Below are 23,417 nucleotides of genomic sequence, written 5' to 3'. Positions count from 1 at the left end.
AAAACAACCATATTTTTTAAAATAAATGCTTCACCAGCTTACATACTGGAATACATTTTTTTCTTTTTAAAAGACACTGAGTCCACCCAACAGTTGCCCACAGAATCAGATCAACAGTTGCCTTAAATAGAACACAGGCACCCATCCCCTTGAAGAGCTTAGTGTCACCCACAGGCCAAAAGTTCTTCCTTGCCTCCCCTCCAAGCCTGGAGCTCTACTGTTTGCTTGCATTATCTGATCGCTGCTTCTTAGGTTGTCCAAGTGTTAAATCATCCAACTGAGGGCACTTGAGTAGAGGCTTCCAAGGACTGCCCACCCCATCCCCTGGAAAGCAATTTTCATTAGGAACCCAATTACCCACAAGGCGCAATAAAAAACATTTAAGGTCCCTGATCTCATAACTCTTCGGAAAAGTAGTCAATGCTCACAGGCTTCCAATGGAGGGGTGGGGGGTGGGGTGAGAGAAGGAACCATGTGAGCAAATGCTAGGAAAGGAGGAAAGCTGTAAAATTATTTGCTGCTAAAAGCCTACCACCAGCACCCACCCTCCCAACAGAAGAATTCTAACTGGGAGAGTATATTGTTGCTAGTATTGGTTTGTAGCCAATGCTAGCTCTAATCAGACCCCTGTACATTTAAAGCTAATTTAAAGCACTTGACTACCCCGAAATAATCCTAGGAGCTGTCACTTATTAAGGGGTGGTGTGAATAGTTGCTCTCAAGAGGGGTCAAATACAGTTCCCAGGATCCTTTGGGGGAAGTCACATCCTTCAAATGTATGATGTGTTCTCAGTCTTAGAAGCAAGAAACCACAAGTGGGATGGGTTGACAGTCTTTAGAGAAGGACATGAGAAGAGCCTGTTGGATCAGGCAATTTGCCCATCTGTTCTCACAATGGCCAGTCAGATGCCTGAATGTGAAGCCCACAAGCAGGGCTTGTACAAGCGTCCTCTCCCAGGCTGCAGTTCCCAACAGCTGGTATTTAGAAGCATTACTGCCTCTGACTGCGGAGGCAGAATCTGCCACTGCGGCTAGTAGCCACTGATAGACCCCCTCAGGGTTTGGGGCAGGGACTTTTCCAGCCCTACCTGGAACCATAGTTCATTCTTCTGAACTATGGAAATCTGTCCAAAATCTAAGCATGGTTTTAAAAGTCCTGCATTCCCTTTGTTTGCAAATGTCCAACCCGGTGCAAGGAGAAAGGTCTCCCTCCCCCATCTCTCTCTGATAAGGTCCTTTTAAATCAGATCAAAATGTGTAGCCTGAGGGAGATGGTGCCTTGTCACTCCAGCCAGCTCTCTTTCTGCCTCCCTAATTAACAGGGAGTGGACAACAGCTGTCTGCAACCTGGAGGCTTGGAAGCTCTCAGCAAAACAAGAGGCCAAGCCTGCTATGCGCTATGCGCAGGACCAACCATGCATTGGCAGAGCTGCTGATGCATGTAACAGTTTTGGCTGCAGCAATGGAGTTGACACCCAAGAGGAAACTGGGCGGCTGAAATCATGGAACCAGTATACACCCCAATGACCAAACCTGGAAGCCTTGAGGCAAGAGGAAGATGTCACAGCAGATGTGGCTGGCTAACTACTGAAGGGTGACTAAAGTGTTGGGGAAGATTAAGTCTGGTCTTACCATACAACATACAAGAAACAGAATAATGATAGGCACAGAGAATGAGATCCCGCTAGGCCAACCTGGTAACCTCCAGACGTTTTCATCTACAACTTCCCTAAGACCCAGCCAGCACATCTGAGGGTCAAGGAATGATGGGAGTTGCAGTCTGACAACATTAAGAGAAAACTAGGTTAGGGGACACTAGAGATGTGGGAGGAGGTCATAGTTTGGTGATAAGAGCACCTGCTTTGCATGCATAAGGTCCCAGGTTAAATCGCCAATGGCATCTCCAGGCAGGAATGGGAATGTGCCCTGCCTGAAACCCTGGCGTGCTGCTGCCACTCGGTGTAGACAATGCTAAGCTAGGTGGGGATCAAGGATCTGAGTCGCTATAAGGCAGCTTTCTAAGTGAGTGCTGACTGGGTGCTAAAATTTGAAGTTAGGCAGGCCTGGACTCGCCTGACTCTGTTCCCTGGTCAACTGCAGGATTTGTTACTTAAAGGCAACCATGCAGGTGAGGATTTACCAGCCTGAATGAGCACTGCAGGAGCAGTCCAAGCATTTCTTACAGCTGTGATTCACCTAGAGCTCCAGGCAGTATCTTAGTATCTTCTCTGGCTGGGCTTGCTCATTCAAAGAAGAAGATAACCATCCCACTGCGACAGAGTGTTTGAGTGAGAGATAAGAGACAGACAAAGAGAAAGGTATATATTCTCAGGCAAAGATTAGTGGAATATTATGCAGCACAACATTCATTTGTCAACTTACAAGAAAATTATGCACCTGATCTCCATTCAAGGCAGGAATTTTCTGCTTAGGTAGCCATCCAAATAGCAATGCTGTCTATCTGGTATGGGCCTTGAAAGCAGAGAATGACAGGAAACCTATCAAGCGTGTCTGCCTATCTCCTAACAGGAAGGGATCTGTTGATCTTGGAACTGGTGCAGAGCAAGATAACAGGGAACTGCTTTATACCAAGTCAGTCCATTGGGTCCATCTAGCTCCATAATGTCTACACATTGTGGCTTAGGGCCCTTGTATGTACGGGACCGCCTCTCCTGGTATGCCCCCGCAGAGGAACATAAGTTCCATGAATAACCATAGTTTAGAGGTCCCGGGTCCTAAGGAAGTCAGACTATCCTCCACCAGGGCCAGGGCCTTTTCAGTGATGGCTCCGACCTGGTGGAATGCTCTGTCCCATGAGACTAGGGCTCTGTCCCATGAGACTAGGATTTAACTTCCTTTCGCCAGGCCTGTAAGACAGAGCTATTTGGCCTGGCCTTTAATTTGAATTCAGCCTGATCTTTTATTTCCCTTCTCTTTCCTCCCCTCCCCTTTAATAATAATAATAATAATAATAATAATAATAATAATAATTTTTATTTATACCCCGCCTTCCCCAGCCAAGGCGGGCTCAGAGCGGCTTACAAGCAATAATAAAAACAAGTTGAATGATTACAACTTAAAAACAAAATTAAAATACAACATTAAAATATTGAAACATTAAAATATTAAAATGTAGCCTCATCGCAGGAGGAGAAGGAAAGGAAAAAAGAAAGAGAGGGAGGGAGGGAATCAAATTGGCTCCAAGCCAAAGGCCAGGCGGAACACCTCTGTCTTACAGGTCCTGTGGAAAGAAATCAGATCCCGCAGGGCCCTGGTCTCATGAGGCAGAGCGTTCCACCTGGCCGGAGCCAGAGTTGAAAAGGCCCTGGCTCTGGTTGAAGCCAATCTAACTTCCTTAGGGCCCGGGACCACTAGGGTGTTGCTATTTATGGACCTTGAGGCTCTCCGTGGGGCATACCGGGAGAGGCGGTCCCGTAGGTATGAGGGTCCTAGGCCATGAAGGGCTTTAAAGGTCAAAGGCAGCACCTTAAATCTGACCCTGTACTCTACCGGGAGCCAGTGCAGTTTGAAAAGCACTGGGTGAATATGCTCCCATGGCAGAGACCCCGTGAGAAGCCTCGCTGCAGCATTCTGCACCCTCTGAAGTTTCTGGATCAGCTTCAAGGGCAGCCCCACGTAGAGCGAATTACAGTAGTCAAGCCTGGAGATGACCGTCGCATGGATCACATGTAGATTACCTGCTCTTGGATCCCACAGCTAATTCTCCCCTGGCCGCCTCGCTGGCACAAGTAGGACTAATTCAGCCAGCTAGCCCTGGTGACTATCTAATGTTTATTGGATGGATTTCCCCCAAATTGATTTTTGAACTTTGAATTTTATTGCTATTCATGCTTTTATACTGTATTTTATGCTGCTTCTACGTTGTATTACAATTAAGTGCTTTAAATTTGTTGTTTGCCGCCCTGAGCCTGGTTTTCTGAACATGGAAGGGCGGGGTATAAATAAATTATTTTTTATTATTATTATTATTATTATTATTATTATTATTATTATTATTATTATTATTACAATGTCTGGCACCAGCTCTCCAGGGTTTCAGGAAGGGCACATTCCTAGCCCTACCTGGAGATATTGTTGGGGATTGAACTTGGGACGTTCTGCATGAAAGACAGATGATCTACCACCAAGTTGCAGACTTTCCCCTAGATGGAGTGGGTGATTCACAGAATGAGACCATTGGACCTCCTAGTTCAATATTGTCTGCACTGACTTGCAGCAGCTCTACAGGGTTTCAAAGAGTCTGTCTTAATCCTACCCCAAAATGTTGGGTACTGAACCTTGAACCTTCTTCCTCCAAAGCTGAAGTTCTTCCCATCACCAGAAACACCAACACCTAGTGTGAGCTGGAAAGCTTTGAATTCAAATCTCAATTCAGCTGCTATGGGTGGCTTCAGGCAAGTAATACTTTCTCCCTTTGCTAAAATGATTACTTAAAATCTGTCATACGTTTTACCTATTCAAAATAATTATGCTATTATTTCTTAATGCTGCAAGCCACCTTACTTAATAATTTATTTATTTCACAAAAATTATATACCACTTGACTGTAAAAAAAACCCAAACCATTCATCAGTTACAAAAGAACAGCTAAAACATCTATTTAGAACAGTTAAAAAAATTATTAAAATCAGTGATAAACTGCTGCGTCATCTGGGTCTGTCAGGCCAAGGCGCTGCTCAGAAGAGACCAAAACCAAGTTGGAGAGCGTCCCCTCGCCCCCAATTCCATTTACAATTAAAAAAAGGAAAATCAGGTGTAAATGGTTAGAACACACAGAAGATAGAAGGGATAACTGATCAGGAAAGTGATGGTACAAGATTACTTAGCATTGCTTATTCTAAAGAGATTCTCCTCATTTATTCTCTAATCTACACGATAATCCTGAAGAGAGAGAGAGAGAGAGAGAGAAGAGAGATGCAGCTGTTGTGTTTTGCTGCCAGCCAGTGAAGGCGGTAACCACTTCCTATTGATGCTGAGGATTTCCCGAGATTTCTCCACACATCCCTCCCGCTTCATGTGGCTTACTCATAAGGAACAGCTGCTCTGGCAAGGGTCAGAATCAACATGCAACTTCCTTGCTTAAATATAAATCAATGTATTAGAATGCAAAGGGGGAAGTCAAAACCTTCCTCCCTTAAAACAATCCAGATCCTAGATCGGGTTTGTGTGTGTGTGTCTTGCAACCCTGGCTTCCTGCCATCAGCGCTCCCTTCGAGGAAACAGTTACACCCTCTATACAACTGGAGAAAAGGAAGAGAGCTGAAAGGGAAAATGTTTTAGACAGGTTTCCCAGGGTAAGAAGACATCCAAAAGTCCCTTGAGTGCGACCGATATTGTTTCCAGCATAAGAATAATATCTCAGAAACACACACACACTCCAGATGGCAAAAAACAAAACCGAAAACAAAACAGTTTCCTTCTCCACTGTTCAAAATTCACACAAGAAAATTCCTCCACTCTCTTAGCAAATTTTACAGAGCAGACAGAGCTCAAGCAGCACATGACATACTTTGCATACACAGGATCCCAAGTTCCACACCCAGCATCTTCGGGCAGAGCTGAGAAAGAAACATATCCACGCACACGAAATCCTGGAGAAATGATGCCAGCCAATGTTGACAATTCTGAGGTACATGGACCTATGCTCTGATGTATTGTAAGGTAGTATAAGCCCTGGCGCAACTCCAGGGGTCCTTGGGGACAACCTACAATTTTTGTTGTTGTATGTGTCCGCCCTGCTACTGTCCAGCTTTCACTGCCCCCCACAGTGCATCACCGCCTTACCTCTGGCACTCAGGCGCTCTAGTGTCAACTGAGCCTGGGTCTGCACCTCTGCCGCAAGGCCTCTAATAGGGCCATGACATCATGTCACTGTGACGTCTTCACAACGCAGCGTGGCACGTGCACAAGGGCACTCATGGTGTGGGGCTCAAGTCAGCCCCACAGAAACCCTCTGTTCCTAACTGGCAACAGATTCAATTTGAAACTGTTATTTACCACAGCTTGAGTAGGCTTGCATTTAGCCACTTGCCTGGTCACCTGTGACACTTTATGCATTTGCCTTCCACAACATGGTACCCTCCAGGTGTTTTGTTTCCAGACATGAGTCTACCTTCCTTGTCTGATGGGGTTCAGGAGGAAGGCACTCCTCTTTTACAATGAAAACTTTGGTGGGAGTTTCCCATTTGGGAGGCTCCCCCTTCACCAATAATAACCTTCACAGTCCTCCTGTGCTTTCTCCCACTTACTACACTGATAACTAGATGGGCAAAGGACTTTGGGGAAACTCTATGAACAACAATAGACAAGCTGGAATGTGTGCAGAGGAGGGCAACAAAGATTATCAAGGGTCTGGAAACCAAGCTTTATGAGGAACGGTTGAGGAAGTTGGGTATGTTTAGCCTGGAAAAGAGGAGACTGAGAGATGTGATCACCATCATCAAATATATCAAGGGCTGTCACATGGAAAATGGAACAAGCTTAATTTCTCCTGCTCTGGAGGGTAGGACTCAAACCAATGGATTCAAGCTATAAGAAAGGAGACTCTGACTAAACATCAGGAAGAGCTTTCTGACAGTAATAGGTGTTCAACAGTTGAATGGTCTCCCTTGGGGACTCTTCTTCCTTGGAGGTTTTTAAGCAGAGGTTGTATGGTCATCTGCCATGGATGCTTTAGTTGAGATTACTGAAATGCAGGGGGTTGGAATATGTGACCCTCAGTGTCCTTTCCAACTCTACAATTCTATGATCTTATAACTACAGTTCCCATCAGGTCCAGTCAGCAGAGTCTTCTCCCTGCTTGGAGTTGGACAGGACACACACACCCTGTTACGCTGAGTCCAGTGCAACTGCAAGGATCCTGCCAGTTCCCTCCAGCTTATAATACTAGAAATCAAGATCACCCAATGAAACTGAATAGGGGAAGATTCATGGCTACTGAAATAAATACTTTCACACAGCACATAGCTAAACTATGAAACTCACTCCCACAAGATGTTGTGACAGCCAGAAACTTGGATGGCTTTAAAAGTGGATTAGATCATGGAGGAAGAAGTCTATCAATGTCTACTAGCCATGATGACTATGTTCTAAATAAAATACAAGTTGCTGGAAATCACAAGTGGGGAGAAAGCTCTTGAAATCAGGTCCTGCTTGTGGGCTTCCCATTGAGGCACCCAGTTGGCCACTGTGAGACCAAGTTGCTGGGCTAAATGGTCCATTGGCCTGACCCTGACAACTTCTCTTATGCTATGTTCTTATGGACTTTTGGCCTGATGCAGCAGGACTCTTCTTACGTTCTTAACCTTTCTTGCAGAGAACCCTGTCCAATATCACTTAATGCCTCATTGGGCAACAACTCAAAAGCCTGACAGTGACTCCAAGGGACTCCTGCAAGGCTGCCTGAAACATAGTTTTGGTGACCATTGGTCGTATTTTTAACAGAAAACACATCCATCACCCATGACATGTGCATACAAAAATGTTTGCTAATCAAGCTTTGCCCTTTCAGCTCAGGATGGAAAATCCACAGCCTCTTGCTGAACCACTGACCGCCTCTGGCAACACAAGCTCCCAGAATGTCCACAGATGCAGATGGCTACAAGGATTGAGCAAGGATGGCTTGGCCCAAAACTCAATCCTTTCCGCAGTCTGGGTATCCAAGTCGAGACACAGCACACAAAGGACTCCTTGTAAAACCCAGACCCACTCACAATGCAGCCACAGTCGCCCAGAGTTATCAGGACAAACATTATGACATTAAATGGCATCTGTTGAATCAACTGAAATGACAAGAGAGGCTTTATTATTATTATTATTATAAAAAGAACAGCCTCACAACTCGCCGTGGAGAGAGTGCTCCAAGTGCTGTGACAAGAGAGTCAAGCTGTGGCACAAAAGCATCCTCAATGCCACTCAGAGACGACACTGAAAAGTTGCCTTCACAAACACTACCAGTCCTGAACCAGACAGCCATCAGCAGCCTGGTGTCCTCCAGATGTTTGGGACTACAACTCCCATCAGCCTCAGGTGACACAGCCATGCTGAAGAGCACTAGTTTGGCAGACCAACCAGTCCTCATGTCTTGCCCTGCACATCTGTGTGCCCTGCATATCTGTGTGCTGTGATGAGGAAGGGGACATTGATTCCCAAATGATGCACCAAGGGAAGCAAGTGCATCATGAGAAATGCATTCCCATTATACAGGGATATGGAACTCATGGCCCTGCAGATGTCAACGAACTCCCCTGTCATTAGCCCCAGTCAGTAAGGCTGATGGTAGGGGATGGCGAGAGGTGGAGTCTAACAATAGCTGGAAGGCCACAGTTTCCCCATTCCTGCCTTTTAAAAAAAGTAACAACTCCTGAGCTCAAAGAATGCATTATTCCATGTTCTGACTTCATTCACTCCCCAAACAAACCTTTTGATGCAAGCTTATCAAGGGTGGAACCCTGACTTTCAGGCTCTTTTTCTCCAGGAGATTAGTCTAAGGATGTGGAACAGGAAAAGGAATTGCCCTCAGTGGTATATAAGAAAGCAGAAACACTTAAGTAAAAGAAGCCCATTATGGCAGTATCAATTTGACCCAAGGATGTTGTGTTTCTAGCTCAGAAGCCCTAGAAAAACCTAAACCCCCATCAGAAACAACTGCTAAAGCGGCCTCGGCCCCTTTAAATGAAGATCCTCCTCCCACTGAAGGAGGAGCCAGGAGCTAAGACAGGGCTTCAGCTCTTATTTAAGGCTCAGTGGGGGAAAACTGCTGCTGAAGCAACATCTAAGCTCGGCTGTCATGGAGGCGCCAGCCTGAGTCTTTTATCTGTCCTGAATTTACAACATTCAGCTTCACTGAATGTCCATTAGTTCTGGTGGGGAGAGGGAGAGGGAGAAGGTTTTCCCTATCCACTGTCTCCAGGCAATGCATAATTTTATAAACTTCTATCTTAGCACCTCTAACTTTCCTTTTCTCTAAATCTGCAAGTCCCAAACACTGCAAATTTCTTCATGGTGGAGTCACTTGCTTGTTTTGGATGCCCTCTTCTGAACTTCTTGTTCCAACTCTATAATACCCTTTTTTGAGGTGAGCCCAGTGTTAGAAAATCAGATGTATAAGCTATGCGCCAAATGGCTCCTTAAATCAGGGTTAAAGGTAAAGGTAAAGGTACCCCTGCCCAGTCGTGTCCGACTCTAGGGTTGTGTGCCCATCTCACTTAAGAGGCTGGGGGCCAGCGCTGTCCGGAGACACTTCGGGTCACGTGGCCAGCGTGACGAAGCTGCTCTGGCGAGCCAGCACCAGCGCAGCACACGGAAACGCCATTTACCTTCCCGCTAGAAAGCGATACCTATTTATCTACTTGCACTTAGGGGTGCTTTCGAACTGCTAGGTGGGCAGGAGCTGGGACCGAACGACGGGAGCTCACCCCACTGCGGGGATTCGAACTGCCGACCATGCGATCGGCAAGCCCTAGGCGCTGAGGTTTTGCCCACAGCGCCACCCGCGTCCCTAAATCAGGGTTACAGTCATCAAAAAGAAACTCGTATTGTTCAATAAGATTTTTTGATTCCTGAAATTCATTCGAAGTGTGCAGATAAAATATAACCTATAGAGGCTTCTCCAGGGTTCCAGTCAGAGGACATTCCCAGCCCTGCCGGGAGATGCCAGGTATTGAACCTGGATGCTCTACCATTGAGTTACAGCCCTTTGCAAAGTCATACTCAAATTACTCATCAAGGCTTTTATGCACATGTACAGAACTTAAGACGTTTGTTGGCTTCAGTTGGGAGTGGGGGCTGCAACAGCTGCCAGGGTTTGTGGGATTAAAATAAGGGTCCAATAAGGTTGCCTCAGCTTCCCGCTGAGGCTGCCAAAGGCATCCCAGGCTGCTGCTTTCCCCAAACATCTTAGCTAGAGGCACACCCTTCACTCACCAAAGGTGTCAGCTTTCCAAGAGATTCCTCAGCTGCTCAAGGGTTGCATTCAAGGGAACGCTCTGGCTTTAATTGGTTCAACACATCTGTAAAGCTGAATGCTTTAGATTCCTGCTTATTTTTCCAGTTAAGCACAAGCACTGATGATTGAGCAGAGGTTTGTTTTACTTCATTGCTTTGACGGCCTAGTCAACCATCCATTGTCACTGTTCACTATTTCCTCAGTGGGGCAAAGCTGCAGGAGGGCTCCAGGCAAGCAAAGTGTACTGACCCTCTCAGGCAAAAACATGAGTTTCTCGTAAAGGCAGAGGCTAACCAGCATTTCAACAACACACTTGTGGTCAGAACTGCATGTACCCCCTGCTGTAAAGAACAAAGTCATTATTATTTATCTGTTTTATTTTCTGCTGCTGGTAGTATAAATTATACAAATTCATTTCGTCTACATACATGTAATCTCTTTTGCTTCTCTCAGTCATGAAAGGAGGACAAGGAATTAAAAGGGCACTGAAGTACCTTCAATTTAAAAAAAGCAATTTAAGTGCAGAATCTTATCCTTGTTTGTATCTGTAATGGATTAGAAGTTGTTTTCATACATGTTTTTCATTTTTGGTGTTTTTACCAGCAAGGGCTTGGGGATGTATGGGAACTGATTCATAAATGAAAAGAATAAATAAATAAAATCTTTAGCTACCCTGGAAACCTTCAGGTGGAAAACATATCATATTACATACCTAGTGTTCTTCAACTGTGGGTCCCCAGATGTGGGTGGACTGCAACTTCCACCATCCTTGAACACTGGGCTAAGCTGGCTGTGGATGGTGGGAGTTGTAATTCACCCAGAACTGGGGACATCATATGCCATCACCCTGCTTGCCCCACACCAATCTAGTCCTAAGCACGTTGCTCCACTTGAGCAGCAAACTCCTTCACAAGCACTGTGCCAAGAATGGCAGCCTAATGCAAGCCAAAAGAAAGAGAGAATGATGTCATGCCCTGCTCCAGTTTAGACAGATGAGTACATTGCTAAATCAACTTGTTTACAATGGTCTAATTGCCCCCGCACCAGCAAGGAAGCATAGCCCTGAGGGACAATTACCACCCACGCCACCGCCCTTCTTGAGCTGTCTCCCAAACTTCTCTCCTGGGAGAAAAAAAAATACTGAGTAGAGAAAGCATGCAAAGATGTGTCTATTATTGTGCCTTAGAAGCTTCCCTGCCTCCACCCATTTCAATTAACAGCAGGAACAGTTAAACTGGTAGCCTGAGGGCCAGAGCCAGTCTTGGAAGCCATTTTATTTACTACCCACCACCCACGGTTGATGGCATTACCAAATCTTACTCAAGGTGCAGTTAAAAGGGGAGGAACCACGTGAATGAGTCAGAATAAAGAAATAAAAATCAGATAATGGATCAGGGTAGGGAAGACCTATTTATTTAAAGCATGTTTAGTTCATTCCTCTAGCAAAAATAAAAAAGGGGGGAGAGGTCCTAAAGCAGTTTACAAATGTTAGTGATAAAACAGTCCTTGCCCTCAGGTTTAGAATCTAAAAGACATGACACAAAAGGAAAAGCGACTGGGAGGGGAAACCCCAGGCACAAAATTGACACTAGCATAGTTCTTCCTGTATGATCATATGAAGTTCCTACATTACTACCGAAGAATGAGGAGAATCCTGGAACGCTACTGATAGCTGGGATAAAACAGTCAGCCAGTTGACTCATATTCAAGGAGCAGGGACCAGATCAAGACTCATCCATCCCTACCTCTCAGACCCATGAGATGGGTGTGTGTCTTCCCTAAAGGTGACAGGAATGCCAGGTCAGAACTGACTGGTAAAATGCCTATAATGTCTTCCACCTATTCAGATCAAATGATCTGTCCTCAACACAGTTTATTTCCAAAGCACTCCTTGTAAACACCAAGTGCTGATCCTTCAGTCATCTGTTTCCCGGTTTCCATTCCTGACAGCTTTATTTTAAGATTGCAGAATGTTTCCAAACAATTCTTTTTCTAAGTCAAACTGATGAGTTTCCAAACAAAATCACTTAACACAATCCGGCTGCTCTAAGAATGTTTGTTTGTCTCACTGGAAGCTCAACAGTTGGGTGGTTTCTAAACATGTGTGGAATTTGGTTGCTGTGGAAGAATCTGAACTCTCCTCCTTTCCCGCAATCCCCCCCACCAAATTCCACGAATTCTTCAGGACTTCAAGACTAAGATTTTTGGTGGTGTTTCCAAAATAAGAGGAGCAAGGGAGAAGAGGCTCCTTCTATGCAAATTGGGAGATCAGACTTCTGGGACAACAGTTAGAGGCAAAAGGGTGTGTGGGTCTCTAAAAACATAAGAATGTAAGAAGAGCCCTGCTGGATCAGGCCAATGGCCCTTCTAGTACAGTATCCTGTTCTCACAGCGGCCAACCAGATGCCTGCAGGAAAAACACAAGCAGGACCCCAGCACAAGAGCCCTCTTCCCTCCTGTGGTTTCTAGCAGCTGGTATTAAGAAGAATTACTGTCTACACACAACCTTCACAGTTACCTGGACATTTTTAATTATGGGCCGCACATTTGGAAACAAGGAACAAATTGAACATTGCCCCTGAAGTTTCAGTTTCTCATCTGTAAAAAGAAATCTGATGAGCCCACCTTCTAGGAAGGCCAGGCTGTTAGTACTTTCTGCCCCACTTTCCCAATTATTTAGAGGGTGCTGCTAACTGCTTGGCACCAAGCAATTCTGTGTGTCCGGGCACTAAGTCCCTGAACATTCAGGCCAAGTCATTTCAAGTCTTTCCACAGGTATCCCCCAGCTACTGGAAGTTACCAGCACAGATGAATAATTCACCTTACAGCTGCTTCTAATGTCAGACAACTGGCAATGCAGACTCTGAACCATGCATTTTTCAGAGAGGTGGAAAATAAGACCTGCTAAAACATGCAATAGCTAGTGGTACTTATGTAATCTCTCTCTAAAAAAGAAAAAAGAAAAGAATCCTGGTTTCTGAGGTCAATTAAACTTGCATACGTTTGGGGACATCTTGGGATCAAAGCTGTTAGACGACAACCGCTCAAGATGCAGTGTCAGGTGAGGTGATCTGGTGCTTAAGTGTTCTTGACATGTCTCCACTGAAGGCCCACAAAACCCATCCCTCACCCATTCGCTCTTCTGAACCAAGGAAGAGAAACTCTAGGAGGCCAAACTTTAATTTCTAAGTCCTCGTGGCTACAAAGCTCTGTTTCGAAATATAATGGCTATAAATAAATGAGCAGTACAGTTTTGCAATTGTCCACAAAAATGACTGCTTCTCAGACATATCTATGTATAGAATGTATTTGTGGCAAATCAGCAGCTTGAAAGGGAAGACAAAAACATTGCAGAATAACTTCCTGTTCTGGTCCCTTGAAGGCAATTCTTACTCACTATGGGTGACAAGCATGAATTAGGGGTGCTCAATAGAGGAAGTTGCCTGATTAAGAGCCAGCCCCTCAGCCCATCTAGCTCAGTATTTTCTACAATGACTGGCTGTAGCTCTCCATGGTTTCAGGCAAGGAGTCTTTTCCAGCCAAACCTGGAGCGGTTGAACCTGGGATCTTTTGCATGCAAAACATGTTCTCTACCACTGCGCAATGGCCTTTCCCTGAAAAGTAAAGTAAAAGTCTAGTCCTCAAGGTTCTGAATACAGGGCTGAATTAAGAACATAGGTTCATCTACACAATATTGTCTGCACCACCTGGGAGCAGCTCCCTAGGGTTTCAGGCAAGGAGTCTTTCCCAGCCCTACCTGGAGATGCCAATGGGGACCAAACCTGAGACTGCCTGTAGGACATAATATTCAAATGGAAGACTGGGAAAAACTATGGAAAGTAAATTTAAAATTTACCAATTGTATATTATTAAGAAAGAATTACAGGAAGATGATGTTCCGATGGTATATTACACCTGCTAAAATGGCAAAAATGTATAGAACAGGCTCCAATAAGTGTTGGAAGTGTAAAGAAAAAGAAGGCACATTCTTTCATATATGGTGGAATTGTAAAATAATTAAAAAGTATTGGGAAAAGATTTATAATGAATTGAAAATAATGTTTAAGATAACTTTTGTTAAAAGGCCAGAAGCCTTTTTATTAGGCATTTCAGGTCAAGATATGCCAAAAGAAGAAAAAACTGTTCATGTACGCTACAACAGCGGCTAAGATGGAAAAGCAATGAAATATGAACCAAAGAACAATGGCAAGAAAAACTGATGGAATATGCTGAAATGGCGAAGCTAACTGAAAGACTCCGAGACAAAGACAATAGAGATTTTAAAGAAGATTGGGAACCATTTATGCTGTATTTACAGAATCAATGTAAAGAAATGGACTCACTAGCAGGGTCTGAGTAAACACTTACAATTAATAATATAAACATAGAAGCTATAAAGATGAGGTTAAAATGATAAGAATATAACAACATTCAATTTAAGGATATAATACAGAAGTATAGTATTGTAAGCAGGACAAGTTTATATGTTAAAAAACCAGAAGGGGAAGTTGAGGGAAGTCATGGGGTGGGGAGTGGGGAATTCAATTTGTTATTATTTGTTATGATGTAATTGTGATAAAATAATAATAATGTAAAATTCAACAAATTGTTTTTTTTTGGGGGGGGGGAGAACCTGAGGCTGCCAGCATACAAGGCAGATGTTCATAAAGCTAAGGTCCTTCCCCTAACGAAACTGACAAGCAATGCATCCCGGATCAGTTTCTCCTTCCACAACTGGGAAGGGAAGGGCACCCCAACTCAAGTGAGCTGTCAGTTCCAGTTCTGCTCATGCATTCACCCATCCCAAGCACACCAAGAACACCACAATCCTTATCTTAGGAAGGGGACCATGTGGGTAGCAGCTAAAAGCTCTCTTAGAAGAGGAAAGGTCTACCCAGACTGAACCCTCTATTCCCCATGACAGTACAGTACTCTGAAAACAAAAGGTCACGCTCACAATGTCTCCACCTGCTAGGATCATGAGCAACAATTCTGATCATCCCTGGTCCAGTGGCATTTTGCACCAGGAAAGACAGATGCTAGCTGTATCAACCCCTATGATCTAAGGCAGGAGGAGCAATAAGAATTGTAAGGCACAATAGACACTAGATGTGCTTTGGGAACAAGGGTGGGGCGTCCCTTGTGGTCTTGAACACATCAACCCCGCCAAAGCTCCTTCACAGCTGAGTATAGCCAATCCAAAACATGTCTGGAAGTGCCTATGTTCCACTTATTAATGCCAACCTGCACAGCTTATCAAAGCAGTAGCACAAATTAAATGAAGATATGAATATGCAAATCAAGGGAAGATAAGAATATTCAAATGCAGCCACAGCTGGTCATATATTTTCAACACAGTTGTCATCTGTAAGACAAACTGCTTGGGCCCTTGCCTGCCCAATCCCCAATAAAATAAAAATATCTCTTGGGAAATAAATTATGAAAGCTGGGGGAGAGTGGAGGGCAGGAGGCAAAATGGCTTCCTATTTATTTCAGCATTTCAAGGCATTTGAACCCCTGCATATCAGTGTCAAGTTTCCAAGCAACTAACAAACTCCACAAGGAATGGCCATGACATCTGGGGCTTTTGAGTTTAGAAAGGCGTGTTATGAGGAATGAGAAAAGGGATACAGAAAAGATTTCATCCCTCTCTTATAATAGTAGGACTCGAGGGCCATCCAATGAAGCTGAATACAAAAAGATTCAGGGGAGATAAAAGGCATCTAGCTGGTGAGAAGAGGAAGCTGGACTAGATGGGCCACTGCCCTGATCCAGCAAACTGTTCTTATTTGCCAAGCATTTATAAAAAGTTGAAAATGCACAAAAACAAAATTGCAGAGGTAGCAACCAGGAAAGTGACTTCAAAAGATCAGAAAGCAAGCCTGCTGGAAGAAATGAGCCTTGCCTAGCCCGTCAAACTGTGAGCAAAAAGACAGAACTGGATGGATCTATCCTGAAAGGGATTCTCATGTTTTAGGCACCACTACAGAAAAGGCCCTGTTTCCTATGCTCCACCTGCTGTGCATCTTATTGGCTACAGTTCCACTGAGCAAAACCTCCATCTTAAGATATAGGCAGGTTTATGGCTGTGTGGACTATCACCAGTTTAAGGTGCCAACAGCTGGTGTATAAAGCTCTGAATGGCTCAGGACCAACTCATGCCTTGATATCTGTAGGGGGTGGCCCTGTTCTTGGCACTCCCAAGAGCAGTTCACTATGTAGGGGCAGGGCCTTCACTGTAGCAGCACCCCAACTGTGGAACTTCCACCACTTGAAATAAGACTGCTCCACTTCATATTAATCTTTCACTGCCATGTGAAGGCATATTTTTCTATACAGTCTTTTGAGATGATAAGTAGGAAGAAAAGGCTGTATGAATGCCAGTTTTTAAAGAAGTATGCAAGACACTGTCATTCGATTTTCTTTTCAGTTGCGGTTATGTGCTGTTGAATTTTATATGATTTATATAGATGAAAGGTAGTCTAGAAATGAAAGGCCATTAAGTAAATAGGGAGAAAACAATCCTTTCACAACACTTTTAAAGGCACAACACACTGATATTTTACTGAGCTTGGACACGGTTCAGGTTCCCTACTCATCCACAAAAGCTCACTGGATGTCCTGGGGCAAGCCCTTGTCTCATGTTCACACATGCAGGCCTCACCATCTGATCCAGGGCATGTGTAAGTGTGCCATCACAGGTCGAACGCCACAATGAGAACCTCCGCATCGCCTCAATGCATTCCATGGCGTCCCACTGGCACACTGAGTTGCAACTCATCAAGGAAGAGGAAACAGAAGGAGAAGAGGAGGTGGAGACAGAAAGTGAGCAAGTCTAAAGGGAAGATGAGAAGAAAGAGAATGCTAGTGAAGAAAGCAGTATTTCAAGATAAAAAAGAAGTCTAGTCAGGATGAGGAACCCTTTTCTGTTGAGATCTGCATGCCCTCAGACTGCATGCCACCCCTTTTTCTTTTTCAGCTACTCCTTTTCTCTCTCACTCCCCTCTTCCTGTTACTGGAGGAATAGGTTGCTCTTTGAGAGAGGTCCAAACTGAGCTTTTGCTGCTTCCATCATCCCATCTGATTCAGGTTCCCTCCCTCCAGACTGTTTTTCCTGCCTAGGCTCCTGCCCCCCACGAACCCGCCCCCCCCCCCACCATCAATGTTTACAGGGGAAGGGGACAATTCACCTCTCAATCACCTGACATCATTATGATGCCAGGTGATTTGATAGATGGCTTGTCCCACCCACACCCACCTTGGTCAAAAGTACCTTGTGCAGTGCTTCCCAAAGCCGGTTGGTTATCAGACACTTCAGAACTGCAGCATAAGGAGCTTTACTGGCCTCATGTTCAGCAGACCTCCAAGTTCAGGGCTGACAAAGTTACTGTCTGCAGGGATCAGCTTCCCCATGGGCTGTAGGGTGCCCACTCCTGATCTAAATGAGCACCTGAATATATCCTGAATGGCCGACATTGTTTAGGACACAGTGAAGTAGCATTTAATAATGCAACAAGGAGTTCAACCAAGAAAACATTACCTCTTCTACCTGGGAATAAGAAAAGGCACAGACTAAGTAGTTCATGTACTGGTAGATGGCTTGCATGTGTTGTGCGACAGAGCCACTGGCTTCTACTGGTTCTTAGGGGAGGGAAGGCTGCAAAGCTTCCAAGTGCACACATAATGCATGGGCTCTTTGGGAAGAAAGAGTGGGGTAAAAATTTAATAAATAACAGATCCAGCACTCTCCTATATGGACAGCAAATTCCAAATATGATTTCACATGTTTCCCATTTCTCTCTGAGATTCTGGAAATAAAGATTGACCCCAAGTGCAGAATGAACAACACCACCTACAACTTGAGGTAGAAGGCTAGAAAAGGATTATAACCTAAGAAGGCAATTCCTACACTACATCCCTCATGGCCCATCTCCAGAGGAGGCTGCCTGATTTATCTCTGCATGAGTCATAGTGCTCTAAGGCAGCTTCCTTTCAATAAAGACCAACATCCTGGGTCAGGACATCACCAGCATCAGATTAGTGAAAACATTCTTGAGATGGTGGAAAATGTTGTCTACTTGGGTTCCACCATAACCAGCAACCTTTCCATCGATGCTGAGATGGACAAGCATATTGGCAAGGCAATGACTTGCCTCTCCAAAAGGGTATGGGAGAATGTGATGCTAACAACCAAAACTAAGATGAAGGTGTACCAGCCTTGCATGTTGAGCACACTGTTCTATGGAAGTGAGTCGTGGGCAACTTGCCAGGAGTGATGCCTCAATGCATCACATGGCATGTCTCAAACAAAGATGTGCTCTCCCAAGCCCACATTCCTAGCATGTTCACACTTCTGTCTCAGTGAGGCCTAGGCTGACTTGGTCATGTACACAGAATGAAAGATCACAGGATCCCCAAGGATGTGCTCTCCAGGTAGCATGCTTCAGGCACTAGGCCTGTTGGCAGACCAATTCTGCATTACAAAGATGTCCACAAACGTTGTATGAAGGCTGGCAACATTAACCCTGCCATATGGGAATTCCCTGCAGACGATTACAGTGCTGGGAGACAGACAGTCAGGTCATGTATCCACAGCAGTGACCAAAGGAGAAATGACTGGGAAGAGCACAGAAAAAAACACACTATGGTGCACCAAAACCAGATGCCTTCATCTGCCACACCTGCAACAAAATATGCCTCTCCTGTATCAATCTCTACAGTCACAGAAAGAGCTGTAGCTCTCCAACAGTTTGACTTTACTCCCAAAGGCACACTCTTCCATTGTCTCCCAAGATGGACAGAGCAAAACAATAAGAAGACAAACAACATCCATTATTGCAGACCACTGGCCAACATGAGCAAGGCTGATGGTAGCTGGAGTCCAGCAATACCTGGAGGGCCACAATTTCCTCACACCTTGCTCTAAAAGTAAGCTTTTTTTTAGGATAAGAATGAAAATTGTCTCCAAATATCATTATTTTTAAATCAATCTTCTCTTTTCAGAAGCTTGGAAAGCAATGAGCTAGGCAGAGGCTTATGAGCCTGAACCTAGTGGGCACATCCTATCTAAACTATTGATTTCCCCTTGAGCTTTTCTCTGCATGACAGTTGGCAATTTTTTTTGAAAAAAACAGAACTGGTTTCTAAATACAGAGTACATTCCTAAGGCTATTTTAATGCCATTCAGACCACAGACATGTACAGAGGTTCACTGGATCAGAAAACACACTTCAGAAAACTATAAGAGATTTGCAAAGACGAAACAACCCATGGAAGGCACTAAAGAAACTCCTGAGACCTTTCAATGCAATCAGTTGTTCATGACCATTGTACACAATGGATTGTTTGGGGTGTGTCTGTCCTTTTCTACGGATTTCAATTGTCATCAGCTTTGAATGGTTTTCTGGAAACACAGAATATGAATGGATAAATAAAGGAACCAGGGCTGAAGATTGTTGCAGAGTAATTAATGAGTGAAATTAGTTCACAATTATGCTGCCCACGCAGTTGCAATTCTTTAATGACCTACATATTTCTGAAAAAGTCATACCCTGCAGGCAATGCCCTGCTACAACCCTTTGTAAGTGAAGATCATTCATATTCAGGGCAGTCCAACTTTTCATACCAAGTCAGCTGCAATAATACTTCAACACGGAACCTGTGGGCCACACACTGCCTAGTTGCGTGCACAGGGGCTAGGGAGTGAGTCCAAAATCTCATGCCCCACCCTGTTCTCATGCTGTCATCCCAAAGTCAGCTATACAAGGTGTCAGGCTTTGGGAAGGAGGCACAAGGCTATGGCAGGGACCGGGAGTCCTCCTACCTCCTTCACAAAGCACAGTGCCTCACTCACCCAGCTTTAGGAAGGCAGCATTAGGTTGGGGGGGTGTCAAATGTTGCTGAGGGCCACCAAAAAAACGGTATTGAGGACTGCATGCAGTCCTCAGATTGTGCATTCTGGTTCAGAGTGAACAGAAGTACCTTGCTTGATCAAACCAAAGAGGAAAAACTCCAGAGAAGCTAAAGGTGGAGGCAGCAGTCCACTGATATCTCACAAGCTCCACCCAGATGGCCCGCAGAATGATTGTGGGATGGCCAAGAACAGTCAAGCCAATGCTGTGCATGCCAAATGCAAGGAGAACTGGGAATGGTACTTTTCCCAGAGCTACTGACCCACATTGGTGGCAGTGGGAAACTTTCAGAGTTTGGTTCAAAAGAACTGAGGTAGTTTCCAAACTTTGGGGTGGAATGTCAAGTTTTTGTCTGAGCACTGCTAGGGAGTTTGTTCTCCGCCAGACTGAATTCAGCTTAAGTACCTAGATGCGTCTTTTGGTTAGCAGTGAGCTACCTGTCCCCAGAAAGAGTGTAAATTGGTCTATTGCCAAATGTTGTTCAAATTGGTGACATATGACCAAAACAAAACAATGTGACTATTGTTGGCCAATCTGTGGCCATCCAGATTTTGCTGGGCCATAACCCTCATCATCTCTGGCTACTAGCTATGCTGGCAGGGACTGACAGGAGTTGGGTGTCCACAATATCTGGTGCATTGTATGATCCCCTTTCCCACTCTATGGTTCAAAGAACTGCAAAGCAGAGTAGATGTCTTAAGGAAATCAGCAGCACACTCACATAATAATGCAAGAAAAGTCCTGATGGCCCATCTAGTCCAGCGTTCTGTTCTAAAAGTGGTCAACCAAATGCCCTAGAGAAGGTGTGGAGAACCTCTGGCCTTCCGGATGTTGCTGAAACACCCTTCATCTCTAGCCACTGGCTGTGTTTGTTAGGTGTGATGGGAATTGTAGTTCAGCAACATTTGGAAGTTTATAGGTTCCCCACTCCTGCCTCCAAGGGAAAGCCACAAGCAGGACCTGAGTACATTAGCACTCTTACCACATGTGATTCTCAGCAACCCGTGCTCTGAGGTACACTGCCTCCAACAGTAGAGGCAATAGCCTTTTTCTCCATGAATATGCCTATTCCTCTTTTAAAGCCCTCCAAGATGGTGGCCATCACTGCCTCGTGTAGGACCAAATCCCACATGAAGAACTAACCGTTGCCTTTCCGCCATCGGAAGAGTCTGGCAGCAACAACTACATTGGAAAAAGCAAATTATGGGTTCAGGATACATGGGGGAGAAAAATCTCTTGCCAAAAAGGGCGGCCGGGTTGCACCAACAGATATTTTTAGCCAGATTTTGAGCCCCTCTTCTCTTTGATGGTGAGCCCAAAGGAACTGTCCACACCCAGAAAATAAATTTAGAAATTCTTTCCAAATTCAGCTTTTTGGTTAAGTCACAAGCCAGCTGCCTTGCATTCCATTAGACTCCAGCTGTCTCCCTCCCCATCCCAATAACACAAAACACACATTCCCTTCTTACACCCGAACAGGCATCCACGTGTTACCTTAATGAGTCAGTTGCTACTTTGTTTATTTTAGCAATACTGTTTTTTAGATTATAACCACAGTATTTTCAACACTATTTTCAATTGCCTCCACTATCAGAGGCAATCTGCCCCTGAACAGCAGTTGCTGTATTGCATTCAGGTCCTGTTTTTAGGCTTCCCATCATGGGCCTCTTGTTGGCCACTGTGAGAACAGGATGCTGGACTAGACAAGCCTTTAGCCTGATCCAGGAGCCAGACTCTTCTGATGTCCAAGCTGGCTCTCCCTCACCACACATCAGCACTCAATGTTTACCGGATGTAAAAGCTATGCACTGCACCCATGGTGTACATTTCATACATACAGTTTGTTGCCATGCGGTGAGCAGTAAGATACATTTGCACCAGCCTGAAAGCAGAAATCAGCTGATCACAGTGTTAGTGCAAGCCTGCCAGTTATTTCCAGGATTGAGTGCCAAGTATACAGATTTCTTGTCCATTTCGATTTCCATTCATAAATTGCCTCCATCTCATGTCTACATTAAAATGTTATTTTGGAAAAATGAAATTTATACCCAAGCATGTATTTTATCTCAGTGTACTTATTTCTTAAATATTTCATTATAAAATATGCATTTTAAACACCTTTTAAAAGTCAATAACAATCTCAAAATTCAGATAACTACAAAATTGGAAGGAATAATTTGTTATTCTGATCCACACATCAACCTAGGAGGTGCAGATAAGGGTAAATTGGCATCAGAGTTCACAGACTCCAATCCCTTGAGCATCTCTGGGGCCACTTCTGGGAGAGAGGAATGGCGATTTAGCTGTGGATCTGCTCGCTGCAACTGACAGAAGATAATTACAGTAGATTCCGGCATATTAGGTGACTGGGAGTATTAGACAACCCCCCAAATTGGCAGTTGCAATTTGGGGGTTTGTCTTAGAAGCCCAGTCGCCTAATACGCTAGGCAGCTCCACACCAGGAGAAAGCCGCCAGGTGTGGAGCAGAGCCCACCGCCCCTGCTGCTGCCTCCGAAGTAGTGGGGGGGGCTCCCCGCCGGGCGACTTTCTCCCGGCGCAGAGCGGAGCCCACAGCCCGCTGCTGCTGTTTCGGAGCAGCGGGGGGGGGGGGGGAGGCTCCAAGCCGTGCCACCCATACCCGGCATATAAGATGACCCCCAACTTTTTAACCTCTTTTCCGGGGTTAAAAAGTCATCTTATACACCGGAATCTACGGTATGTGGTGATTGAAAAAATTCCGACAGATCACTCTGGAGGTCATGGTGATCTGGGAGTCAACCTCAAGACACTTGGATCAAAGCCGTTTTCCTGCTGTCTATGCCTGCATTTTGGACAGAAGATAGGATGAGCTGGTAAGCTATGGAGTAACACCATCATGCCAAAATGCCACACAGTCACCTTATAGGTAAATAAGAATCACATCCTCTCTTTTTAAAACATCTTTGGGATGGTCACAAGACACCCCCCCCCCAAAAAAAATATCTGCTGGGGAAAATCTAAAATTTGAAAATCTTTGAGTACCACTTTCTGTTGTTGAGAAAACAGAGAGGGAACTAATTCTTAAAGTATCTAAAGCAAACTAGAAGGCTTGATTTATGGTGGACAAGAAATATTAAAATGAATTATAGGAATTCCTGTATTTGAAAATCTTTAATCTTTTCCCCCCTCTGCCACGAAAGAATTGGTGAAACTGAAAGTCAAGTGGCCATCATTAGCTGTGGTTGATGGAGAGAGACCCCTGGAAATTTTGGTCTCCCAGGGTGAGAGATTGGGAGGAGAAAGGAAAAATCCCAGGTGAGAGCTGGCAGGGACTACTGTCCTTTGTGGGTGGTAAGGACCTATAATTATTTTACTTATTTGATTTGTATCTTCTGCAGTTGTAATTCACTAGATTATGGGAAAATCTTAATAATGAGGCCACTTTCTGCATCTCCAAATGATTTACCTCATCAACCTCATAAAAGGTAACTTCCTATGTATGAGTCAGATTCCTTGGGTCAATATCCTCCATATTGTAGGGTTGCTATACGTCCAGTTTT

General features: G+C 44.6%; 1 protein-coding gene across 13 annotated transcripts in view; it reads right to left on the bottom strand.

Annotated features, from left to right (window-relative positions):
- The window catches only part of RAPGEF1 (Rap guanine nucleotide exchange factor 1), a 111,134-nt gene that overhangs the window by 80,015 nt on the left and 7,702 nt on the right, over positions 1–23,417 (bottom strand). Inside the window, exon 2 of one of the 13 annotated variants that reach the window (XM_083596859.1) lies at positions 16,632–16,802. The exons of the other annotated variants lie outside the window; for them this stretch is intronic. The gene's annotated coding sequence lies outside the window, so the exon portion shown is untranslated. The remainder of the gene's footprint in view (positions 1–16,631; positions 16,803–23,417) is intronic. 13 annotated transcript variants of the gene reach the window in all.

Source organism: Podarcis filfolensis (assembly GCF_964270895.1).
Source record: "Podarcis filfolensis genome assembly, chromosome: Z".
NCBI lineage: Eukaryota > Metazoa > Chordata > Lepidosauria > Squamata > Lacertidae > Podarcis > Podarcis filfolensis.
The sequence above is the reverse complement of the archived record's forward strand: the minus strand, read 5'-3'. Positions and strand labels throughout refer to the sequence as shown.